Source organism: Saccopteryx bilineata, chromosome 5, assembly GCF_036850765.1.
Source record: "Saccopteryx bilineata isolate mSacBil1 chromosome 5, mSacBil1_pri_phased_curated, whole genome shotgun sequence".
NCBI lineage: Eukaryota > Metazoa > Chordata > Mammalia > Chiroptera > Emballonuridae > Saccopteryx > Saccopteryx bilineata.
Genome location: NC_089494.1, coordinates 202233486 through 202245861, shown reverse-complemented (window position 1 = coordinate 202245861; position 12376 = coordinate 202233486). Strand labels below are relative to the sequence as shown.

Genomic DNA, 12376 nt, shown 5'->3' with positions numbered 1-12376 from the left:
GGTGAGAAGGCTTCGGAGGCTATAAGTGGGTGGGTCAAGGTAGATGCTAAACAATCAGCAATGACTATAAGGCCATCAGGGAAGAAGACAAAGGCCAGGGCCATCCTGGGCTGGTCCAGTCTCCTCTCCTGTTAAGCGTGCACACTGAGGCCAGGGGAGGTGAAGTGAAGTGACTAGGCCAAGATGACTCCGTGATGTGGTCTCAGCCACAAGTGAGCCCAATGGAACTCCCCTGAATCTTGAACCCCGGGTGCCTTCAATTTATTCACATGAAGCATTAACCCATAAAATAGTCATGAGTCACTCAGAGTTCCCTTTCAAGGACTCAGTACTAAAAGCCACACATAGCTGTGAAAACTTTGGAAAGCCATTTATTCCACAACCCTCACCCAGGTCTGCTTTTATTGAAAAATTATTTCCAATTTTGCTTGCCCCTTCTGAAATTCTAACAAAACTATTATTTTTCCTTACAGTAAAGTTCTTCTTAAAGCCTTATGAGAGCAATGTGAAGGGTTTTTGTATTATTACTTGAAAACATGTCATGCACAGAAGGTGTCTGAGGAGGTACAAATACTCAATGCCTAGAAAACCCTCTCCAGGTCATGGCCGGTTGGCTCAGTGGATAGAGCATCAGCCTGGTATGCGGATGTCCTGGGTGCACCCCCCAGTCAGGGCACACATGAGACGTGACCATTTGCTTCTCTCCCCCATCTCCCCCCCCCTTGCAAGTGGCTCGGCTGATTCAAGCATTGGTCCCAGACCGGATTGCCGGGTGGATCCCAGTCGGAGCACATGTGGGAGTCAGTTTTTCTGTCTCCCCTCCTCTCACTTACAAAAAAACTCCACAAAACCTCCAACCAGGCACCAAAAGACAATACTGCAAAAAGTAATGGAAACCAAACCGAAGTATGTTCATTGGGATTTTAGTTTATTAGACTTAAAAATCAATTTTAAAAAGAGAGTGTGTCACAGGTCATTTTCTGCCTTCTTAATTAGCCCAAAGTCCTATTGCTAATCAGCTGATTTTCCCGTGAGCACCAAGATTGTTGAACTTGCACATAGCAGCCGCTGAGACTCAAGTCATTCCAAGAGACTGTATCTGCTTATTCATGCACAGTGGTCATATTTTCTACCTTGCCATATACTCAAGACAGCATCTTACAATTCCTTAGGCCTTCTCCCTTCCTCAGCTGGAAATTCGTCTACTACGGGACCCTGTGTGCTGGAAGTCCCGACATCCCACACAGTCCCTTCCTTCTCGACTCCCCGCCAGGCCCTTCACCGGAGAAGCATGGGATGGAAGGCTCTGAGGATGTCGGCAGTCCCCAGCTGCGTAAGGTTTACCGCCGACAAACGCCTTTCTGGGTTCTACAACCACCAAAAGGCAGCCTCACTCCGTTTTGGCTGCATAAGAAGCTGAGGTTCAGAAGAACTGTAATAACTCGCCTGTGGCTATATATACATCAGGAACGGGACAGAAGGGGCAGAGTTTCAAACCTAGGTCTGCAGACGTCAGGTTCAAAATTTATTATGCTACCTCATGTTATATTGCAAGGGGTCTTCTTTGAACTTCTAATGTCTAACTATAAAATGAAAAGCCTGTCAGTTTATCTGAAATTGTAGGCTATTAGAAAAATTTATATGTTTTACATGTTCTACATAAATCCTTGCTCCAAAGATGTATTAAGGCCATTATTCACTCTTCTCACAAAGCAATACTGTCAACAAAAGTGTTTCAGCTACTCACCATTACAATCAAAACATAGTCCCATCTGATAAAGATTGCAGAGATTCAAAAATTAGTTCTTTATATTTTAGTATCTTTGAAATTGGGTTGCACATAAACAGTTGACTGATAAGAAAATACGTTTGTCCTTTTTTTTTTTAGCAATATGAAATAAAACAGCATCTTACAAAAGATAGAATCTTAGAGTCAGTAAAATACAGTAATATTTGCTTGTGTGTACTTTCTAGATTTGCAGCAAAAAAAAATTAATAAGACAAATGACAAAAAAAAAAAAGAGAGATCATGGGTCACAGTAGTCACCACCCATTTCTGGATAATATCTAACAAGTGGCCTGTTTAGCCATTTTCTGGAAAGATCAACGGCCTCGTGTAATAGATGCCTTTGGTAAACAAGGGGAAAGGTCAGCAGAATGGTACAGAAAGTACTGTTGTGAAGTGTATTTTTAAATGCCTAAGAAGTAAACATAGCATATTTTTTTCTCCTAAGTAACACCCACATCAAGAACTGCTGTCGCTGCAGTACTTACTCCGACTGAACAGCCGGGACTCCAGTTCTACCTGCTTTGGTTCCAAAAATGAAACGTAAGACTCAGAAGATTAAATACTGGTGTGGTTCTTGTTTAAGAAAACAAATATAAAATGCAAGTACTGGACATGAGAATGCAGAGAACTGTTTATCCCTGGGCACTACTAACTCTGGGAATCATGTGCTAATAATTTTCTAGTGGAAGAAGGGTTAAGTGTGAGACTCCTGTCCCACAGCTCCCACTTACTGTTTTCTCGATTTCAGTGTAGGTCTGGTTTCTCCTTGTCTGCAGCAAACATTTTTACTGCTCTCACGACTATTTTCTGCCCTCGGGCTCCTGTGAACTCTCAATTTCCTCCTCTCTCCCCTATTCAACATAATCTCAAGACCAACTTCTCCATCGTGTTGTTCTTCTCTAGCACAAACTGTGCCCAACTCAGGCATACCCATCCATGGGGACCTGCTCACCAAAAACCTTGTTTAGGAAAAATGGACTCATCCAAATTTAGACTGCATGACAGCATGAAGTTAAATACTGGCATTAATTTGACTGGTAAGTCAAACTTCCAACTAGTGAATTCCTTTGGAAAAAAGAGAGATTTATGGGAGACACTTGAGCAAGCTGCTGAATTTAGTCAAATCACTACCAGTAAGATAAGGCAGAGGGCAAGGTTATCTACCAAGTAATGCTCAGCTTACAGTTTCATTTGTAAACCCCTTCCTGGAAGCTCAGATTATATTCTACTTGACCAAGGGCTCTTAACTTTTTCTGGGAAATCACAAACCTCTCCCCATGAGAAGTGCATATATCTGTGTGTCCACAGATTAGGACACACATATGCTGGCCTGTACAGAACTAGCTACTTGTCTACTCGGCCTCAAAGGAGGAGACTGTGGTGGTTCTGAAGGGAATCTTGGTCTAACACATTCAAGACTCCTCCTTAGAAATCAAGGAATGCTGTGTGATTGGTACTATGATAGTGCCAATCACATGGAGTTGAAGAGGATTAAAGGCACTTCTTTTGGTTTGAGTAGAGATATTTAAATAATATTTCCCCCACTATATTAGAGCAGCCCTTCGGAAGGGAGAAGAGGCAATGAGACAATGGGAAGCAGATTTCATTTTTTTAAACAATGAACCAGGCTAAAAGAAAGTCTAGTGACACAGAAATCAGCATGCAGATTACAGATGCAGCTGGAAAACTTCCCAAAGGGAAGTCACAGAGAGATCCAACCCAGGTATACAAGATGAATGTCCTTTCTACAATTAATTTGGTAAGCTGGAAAGTTGGTTGACAGACAAGATATCTTACAGGGGCAGCTAATTCAGTCACCAAGATATATCATGTTCTTCCAAGGACCCTGAAAAAGTTCAGCCTGACATTGATCCGGCAGCAAGGAAGCAGGCTCTGGGTGATTTAAGGGATGAATGGGTTTGAAAGGCATGCCTAATGGGTTCAGACCAACTAAAGACCAGATGAAAAGCTGCCTTCTTCTCAACAGCAGACTGTATTTGAATTAGCGAGCGCTTTTGCACAATGTTATTTATGATGCGGCAGGTGCACGAGGATAAGGTGGTTTCAGGTGACAATTCAAATTGGAAAAGAGGTCCAGGAAAAGATGGGTGTGGGACTAAATCAAAAGCTATCCTTCAACATCTGCTATAGCTGCATTGTAAATCTCTCTCCCAGAATGTCAAGTCAGCATTTCCTTTACACTAGAGAGAATGAGATAGAAAAGGGAAGAGTCCAAAGGGGTGAAAGTGTTTTTTTTAAATACTTAATAAATCCAACGCCTTTGCATTGATCACTGCCTCTTAGGTTCTATTCAAATGCTGAGCATATGCCCCAATTAAACACACACACACACACACACACACACACACACACACACACACACCACACAGAGGTAAAGGAAGGCCTCCCTATCACAGCTGAACTTTGAACACATATTTGTTTAGTGAGGAGAGGCTTAATTTAATATCCTGGAATTACTCGTTCCCCAATGTCCATTTGAAATCCAAAAGAACTTTGCACTTTGGGTAAGATGTATCTTCTTCTTATTTTCATTGGAGGTTCCAGAGATCTGAATGAGAAAGAGCTCATACAGTTCTGCTTTCCTCCAGTTGGTATCTCACTGGCACTGCTGGAATGGGTCTCAGAACACAAGGGTGATTGCCAGTTCATAGAGTGTATCTAACTACAGATGTGAGCCAGGATAAAAGTCAAGGACAAACTTCTAACACTACCTAAAATATGGCTTATTTTGAGCTTGAAAATGTCTTAAAGATGAACTTCTGAGCTCTTTCTTCAGCCAGGGAAGTCCTATTAGAAGAGATCTCTAGCAACAGCTCTAGAAACTCTAGAAATGCTACACCTCTGTAACCTCCTGAAAAAAAAAAAAAAAAAGAGGCATTGTGTTGAAAGTACAAACATACAGAGCCGACAACTCAGAATCAACTCACTTCTCTGGCATGCGAACAAAAAGTAAGTAACTCTCAGAAAAGTGCATTCTTTGGAAAGAAGCCCCAAATACTTGGTAGATTTCACAGTTAAGGGGGTAAAATTCCTATTTTTGAGAAAAAACAAGTCCTGTTTCTCTCCGCAGTAATAAAATGGTGTTAGTATTTCCTGATTTGGTATATAGGCTTCCATACAAAAACTGAGTTTGCATTGTTTGATTTGTCCTAGATGTTACTTCACAAAAACGTTTTTACTAATTCCTAACTGATGGAAGGAGAGGAATATACCTCAAGTAATTACTATCTGGTTTTCCTGGAAAAAAAACAGAGCTAAAACCTGTCTATTTGTTCTTAGGGATACCTTGTTAGCAGTTCATTAAAACACAAAACAACATTTCAGTACATGGAAACTGTAAACGGGCCTTGATTTCTCTATGAGATAAATCTTTGCTGTATGGGAACTGATCCCAGAACAGGTTGACATCCTTGATGCATTTTTAATCAGCTACAACTTTCATGCAGTTCCTGAGTTTAACAGTAGAGGGATCCACCATCCTTATCTTTGAAAGGGCTGGTGCTTTTCAGCAATAGCAGTTGGTGCTGGTTCAGAAAAGTAAAAGGATAACCAGTTTTGAGGAGAAAAATTGAAAAGTTAGTGCTTGTAATACTGGCACATAATCAAACTTAGGAAAGTGGCATTGTTCATTCTGTACAGTTGAACATATATACTGACTGATAAGGACAATTAAGTCTTATTTCCTATATCTTAGTTGCCTGTCTATGATGAGGTTTAATTATTTCATTTTCCCAGAGGAATAAAAGTGACCTTCTGGATAATCAAAATCATCATTAGCCAATTAAGTGCTGTCAAAAGAACTTTCTGGGATATTGGAAACGTTCCTCTTCGGTACTGTCCAATACAGCAGCCAATAGCCACATGTGCCTATTGAACACTTAAAACGTGGCTAGCACAACTGAGAAACTAATTTTTTTTTATTTTGTTTAATTTAATTAAACTTAAGTTTAAATACCCCCATGTGGCTATTGGCTATCATACCGAATTACAAAGAAAGTGGCTGAATCGTCATTTATACATGACACACCTAAAGCCAAATTACATAATATTATTTGAAGGAGAATCCTTTATGAAAAAGGTTTTTTTTTTCTCAACTTAATTCACCTCAACAGGAAAATCACCTGATACTTAGTGGGGACATTTGTTATAAACAAGCAGAATTTTCTATTTGCATTTTACTATAAAACATGATTACTCGTTACTAGGATAATTTTACTTTGGGGGGCACAAGTTCTTGAAACACTACACTAATGCCCCCCATTCTGTTAGATAAAGAGAAAGACACTGCTGGTCCATATAGTGAAGTGCTTTCCTTTCTCACAAGGCTTATTCTTACTTTCCCTGCGTTAAACAAATTTTCATACCAGGGTTTCATAATAAAATTTCTATCAATTGAATGATTTCCCAGATGTAGACAAAACTTGAAACAAGATAGGAAATATATAGACCTAAGAAAAAAAATGGTAAAAAAAAAAAAAGGTTAAAAAAATTAGTAACACTGACTTAATTCAAAAACAATTTCCTGACTCAACTTTCTTGATAATTAGTGTTTTTAAATATATTTGCAGGAGCAAAACAAAAGCAGTTTAAGAAAATATTAAACCTCTCCACAGTTTTAATCAATAAAAAGAAACATCACTCTCCTCTCCTCGCTGCCAAGTACCCAGAAAGTAGCTGAACATCTGACTGCAGAACCCTTCAATCTTCACTCTCCTAGCGCTAACACAGGGTGCAAATGCAGAAGTGATCAGTCACAAAATAAATCAGTTATCACAGAGCTAGAAGAGACTCGCAAGTCATCTAGTTCAACACCATCTCATTTTACAGATATTGCAGGTGTAAGGAGAAAGTGACTTCTTAGGGCTCCAGGTCAGCTAGAACCTTAGTCTCTACTATCCCAAGGCAGAAGTCTGGCCACAGCACTAAGCTACAATGTCTGTCATTTTGCCTGACCTCTGGTGGCACAGTGGATAAAGCGTCGACCTGGAAATGCTGAGGTCGCCGGTTCGAAACCCTGGGCTTGCCTGGTCAAGGCACATATGGGAGTTGATGCTTCCAGCTCCTCCCCACTGTCTCTGTCTCTGTCTCTCTCCTCTCTAAAATGAATAAATAAAATAAAAATTACAATGTCTGTCATTTTAGGATAATTGAGGACTGCCCAGATCTAGTTTAAGGATTTCACTGGAGAACCAAGTTAAGGACAACTGTGGTTCTTGAAGAGTGAAGGGGATGGGGAGGCAAACCCTGAATTCAATCACAGCATTTTCAACAAACAATTTGTGTCTTTATGAGCTCACAAAATGGCCTGACCAGGTGGTGGCGCAGTGCAGAGAACATCGGACTGGGATGCAGAGGACCCACGTTCGAAACCCTGAGGTCACCAGTGTGAGCGCAGGCTCATCTGGCTTGAGCCCAGGCTCACCAGCTTGAGGGCAGACTCCCTGGTTTGACTGTAGGATCATAGACATGACCTCATGATCGCTGGCTTGAGCCCAAAGGTTGCTGGCTTGAAACCCAAGGTCACTGGCTTGAGCCCAAGGTCGCTGGTTTGAGCAAGGGGTCACTTGCTCTGCTATAGTCCCCCCCCATCCTTCCACCCCCATCAAGGCACATATGAGAAAGCAATCAATGAACAACTAAGGAGCTGCAACAAAGAATTGATGCTTTTCATCTCTCTCCTTTCCTGTCTGTCTGTCCCTTATCTGTCCCTCTGTCTCTGTCTCTGTCTGTTTCTCTCTCTCTCTCTCTCTCTCACACACACACACAATCTCATAAAATGTTATAATAGCCTTTCCATTTATTATTTGTGGGCATCAGAATCAAGATTCTCAAGATTGCTTCAGAGATTCCAGATTTTCTCAAGTTAGAGAAAATAGCCTCCTTTCCCCATCTCCTGTAAGGAAACAGACACTCTTTGAGGTCATCCAAATGTTTCTCCAAGGTCCAAATTTTCCAGGTTACCTTTGGAGCTTGATACAGTTGATCCCATCTCTTCCTGTGTCGTATTGGATACCTTACTTAGCATAGACAGTCACCTAGCTTCTCCTCTTCAATTTTCTCACCATTTCTCTTTTTCCTAGATAAGTGTTATTCAATTGGGGTTTGTTTTTTTTTTTTTGCCTTATTGTATTATAGTTTATTAGCCAGTAGTTAATTTTAGAAGAAGGTAATGTTAGCAATGATATAAGAAATAGATCTTACTATGATAAATGATAGATACTTAGAAATACATACCTAAAAACAAGTTAAATTAGATGCTAAGCTGGAGGAAAATACAAAAATTGTAAACACTTTCTGGTGATTTTTCTATTCCAAAAGATGGTATGATTCCCAAGTATCAGGTGTGGCAGCAGCAGATTAACTGTCTAATGAAGCACGTAGAACAGCGTACACCTGAAATGCACATGGGGGAAATAAATTCTAAGAATCTAACACTCCATTAGACAACCAGAAAGTCCAAGGCCAGTATTGCTTAGTAGCCAGAAATGTTGCCACCTTTAGGAAAACAAAGGACAGACACATAGTGGAAGAATGCCAACAAGAAATTTGCTAATCCGTAACTGATCTTCTCATCCTTGCCAGAAAAATCTGCTCCAACTGCTTAATATAGCACTGCTTGTGAACCCTAATTTCTATGAAAAGTGCCCTGGGTGCTCATTGGCTCAACTACTGTCTCACTCCAAAACAGAGAACCCCCTTTTTTTCTCTATGAAAATCCCAACAGTCAAGAATTTTTATTACTTCTTTTTACACATCAATTCTCCATTTACTCTAAACATCAACTGACCTGTTATTTTCTTCCCAAATCTCCCATCGGTATAAACTCTGTCAGGTTAATTGTAATGTCCCTGTTTCTTGCATAGATTTATCACCATGGTCCAACTATGTTTTAATTTGACACAGTCATCACATGCCAAGCTCTAGCTACTGTTTTGGAAAGGAAAGAATAATTATTCACCCATCTGAGTCTGACTGTAACAGACATTATTCAAGAGTGCAAGACTCTTCCTCTTTTATGTACCCAGTTCAGAGACCTTCCCTTGGTCACTAGAGACCATCCAGAGCTAAATATAGATCTACCCACACCAGCAGTTCCTGACGGTCGTCACATGGTACTGCTGACGAGAGATTCCTTGGAGATGCGTTCCCAAACACACGGACGCAAATTTCAGTGTATTTTCATCTACATACACTGTACACATCTAATTAATCGGCGATGACAGACCTAGCTACATTCACCAGAGAAAGTCGCTTCCTAGAAATGTCTTCGTATTTACCACACCTGTGCGGCCCCCGTTGTTTTTGCCAGAACTGCGTCAATTCGGTCCGGGTAAGGTGAGAAGTAATACTCAAATGATACGCAGACGCCCGCGCATACACTCCACATAATCGCGCGCGCGCACACACACACACACACACACACACACACACACACACACACGGCCCTGTTCTGCTCTTTTTTCTCGTACAGCACTGAAGTTGTTCCCACCGTTGCTCTAGAAAGAGGAGCCCCCCTCCTGCAGGCTGCCAGCAAGGCTCTCTGGTACCACCAGTCACGTTATTATCTTCGGGCCAGGTAAACCGCAGCAACTCACCTGAGTTCTGGCAAGAGCAAGGCGACTCGTGTGTCCTAAGTTCGCCAGCTCAACGGGAGTGATGAAAAAATACCATCTCATTGGCGGCGACCACTGACTTCTGTTCCCCTGTCCCTTCCTAAATCAGACCCTATATTACACGGTCCAACATTAAAAATAAATAATTTCCCCTCTACTCCTCCACCCACCCGCGCCCCGCACACACACAAACACACAGGAAAACTAGCGAAGAAGTACTAGGAAACAACCTAGTTGTGCACCAGAAGAGGGGATGAAAGGATGAACGCGACCAGAACTCGGACAAATCCTCAAAACCTGTACCAAGCTGTCGCAACAGAAAGCCTGGCTGCCCAATCGGGGCGAGAGAGGCAACCTAAGCCTATCCTCCCACCCCGCACCCCAACCTCCGGGGCCCCAGAGGCTGGACCCGGCACCTGTTGGCACCCGGTCCGCTCCTGTGGCAGCCCCAGGCGCCCTCGGCGGCGGGACAGGTGGACCCCCCGGCCCCCGGCTTTTGCGGAGCGCTTTGCGCAAGTAAGAGCTCGCTCGCCCCAGGCTTTCCCGCCTCCCCCAGGCTCACCCGGCAGCGGGGGCGCAGTCTGAGAGGCCGGCTGGCTCGGCGCGCGGCTCCGGGTCGTTCGGAGGAGCGCAGCGCGATCGTGCGTTCCCGCTGCCAGGCTCCGTCCTTTCCGGGAGAATAGCCTTCCCAGGGAAGAACCCACCTGCAGATAGACCCCAGGTCCTCGCCTTCCCGGCTGTTTGCCACGCGCCCACAAATGCAACCCAAGGACAAGGAGCGAAAGCCCGCGGGAAGAAGTGGGAACAAAAATCCCACACAACCAGTCGGGTTCCTTGTTTATACTGAAACTACGGCCCAGCCGCCGCGCACACCCCCTTCGATCCGAGCGCCCGCCTTCCGCCGCAGCCCCGCCCAGCCCGGCAGACGCGGACCAATCACGGCGCGCCTCACCGCCCACTCCTCCACCGCCTCCAGCGCGGGGGACTTGCCATTGCGTCCGGGTGGGGGCCGGACTCCAGCCGTGCGGTCGCCGGGGTTTGCTCCCACTCTGCGGGGGCCCGCAGATCCGGCACAGCGGTGTTTACCAGCGCTGGTTCGGCTCGCTCCAAGGGCGAGTGTTTCCTCCTCCGTGCACCTGCCCAAGGCTGTTTGTGCATTCGTGTGTATGTGTGTGTGAGTGTTTGTGTGTTCATTTACTTGTGTACAACCTGTAAATACCGGCTCGACTGGTTATACAGTATTTATTAACATAATTATGAGCCAAAGCTTACTGTCCATGTAACTTTAAGGAGATCTGAGAGCAATCACAAGAACGTTTGCTCAGCAAGTATTTACAAGGAGCCTGAGTGCTAGGCATTGTGCAAAACGCAGGGGGCACACTTCAGGCAAATGTAGGACGGTCTCTGCTATTACGAAGCTTACAGTCTAGTGGAGGACAAACGTTATGCAAATGGTCAGCCAAACAAAATGTAAAATTGCGGTTGTTAACAAGTTCCACAAAGGAAGGAAAGCTGTGTTGCGAAATATGATTCTGGAGGCAAAGAGGGGAGGTCAGTCTTCAGTAAAGGCTGTGTTGTCATGGTAACCGTATACTCTATCATTGGATACTTGATAACTATTTTTTTTTAAAAGGTAAAAACCTGAATAGTTCACCTTGTACAAATAAAAGGAGCCTGGGGGAAAAAAATAATGGAAACAAGAAGGAAAAAAAGACATCAGAAAACTATATTGGTTATGTGACCTTGAGCAAGTCAAGTAGCTTTTCTGAGCTTCCTGGATATAAAGCAACACTATTCATACCTGTCTTCTAGGACTGTAATTGGGATTACTGAGATATGAAAACCTTTTTTCCCCCCCTGCTCCATATTCTCCTCCCTCCTTCTTCTTGGGGTGGAAACAGTCATCTTGAAGTTCACCTTGCCTATTCTTAGCCGATTTCTACCCTCATTTTCTTCATCTGTGCCTCTTCTCACTTCTCTGCCTCTAATTATATTCCCTCCTTCTCTTCAGCAAATGAGTCTCCCAGACTCAGTAGTTCACTTTCACTTATCCCAACCTCTGCAGTTTAAAGGAGAAGCGATACAGCCAAGAGAAGTTGGCTGGCACCAGCCATGCAGAGTAAAGTACAGAGGTTTGGGTAGCCCAGCCCATCTGTTGTGGTTGTGCTGGTTGGTTAGTCTTTCATGCTCAGTTTTCCATCCTGATTCTGTAACAAACATGCATAGGAAGTTGGGCAAATCATTTACAATCTTGGGATTCCTGGTCCTATAGCAATATATTAAAAGGGTTGGAGTAAAGCAGGATATCTTAGTGGAAAATATTTGATATATTCTTTGTAACCACTGGATATACCCACCAGCCCAGAATATTTTGTCCAGTTTTACTTTCTGAAACTTTTTTCCCACCAAAACAAAAAATGTTTATTTTAGTTTCTCAAAATATAAACTGGATCCTATGATAATATTGTCCAATGCTTTATCAAACCACACTTCTGCTCCCCATTCTGGGGGATCCCAGGGCCTCTTCCAGCTCCCTATGAGAAAGGTGATACATAGGGACAGCTCCAAAGCTGGGTGGCCCAAACCCTAACCCCTTGGCTATCACATAGCCAGGTATCAAACCTTAGAAAAGTCACTGAAGGACTCTGAGTTCCAATTTACTCATCTGGAAATAGAGCTATGTTTTACACAGTTCACTTCTTCAAAAGGATGCTGAAAAGATTAAAAGAGATAATACATGAAATGGGTTTGGAATAATGTCATTAAGAGAAGCCTCCCTAACCCCACCCCCTATTGAAAACTTCAGTCACCCCACTCCATAGCATCCTTCCTTGTTCTGTTGTTTCCTCTGTAGGATTTACCCACCATTTAACCTACTGTATATTTTACTTATTATTGCCTGTCTCCTCTCACTAAGATATAAGCTCCATAAGAGCCAGGTTTCTTGCTGTTA

At 43.1% G+C, this 12376-nt stretch overlaps 1 protein-coding gene across 7 annotated transcripts in view; it reads right to left on the bottom strand.

Moving 5' to 3' along the window:
• The window catches only part of RASGEF1B (RasGEF domain family member 1B), a 691952-nt gene that overhangs the window by 28730 nt on the left and 650846 nt on the right, over positions 1-12376 (bottom strand). The window contains exons 1-3 of one of the 7 annotated variants that reach the window (XM_066278929.1): positions 9986-10261; positions 8045-8203; positions 5251-5334 (exon numbers count right to left, since the gene is read on the bottom strand). The exons of 2 other annotated variants lie outside the window; for them this stretch is intronic. The gene's annotated coding sequence lies outside the window, so the exon portion shown is untranslated. Of the gene's footprint in view, positions 1-5250; positions 5335-8044; positions 8204-9985; positions 10262-12376 lie in introns of those variants that run through there. 4 more of the 7 variants (XM_066278931.1, XM_066278930.1, XM_066278927.1 and 1 more) reach the window with 4 other exon arrangements.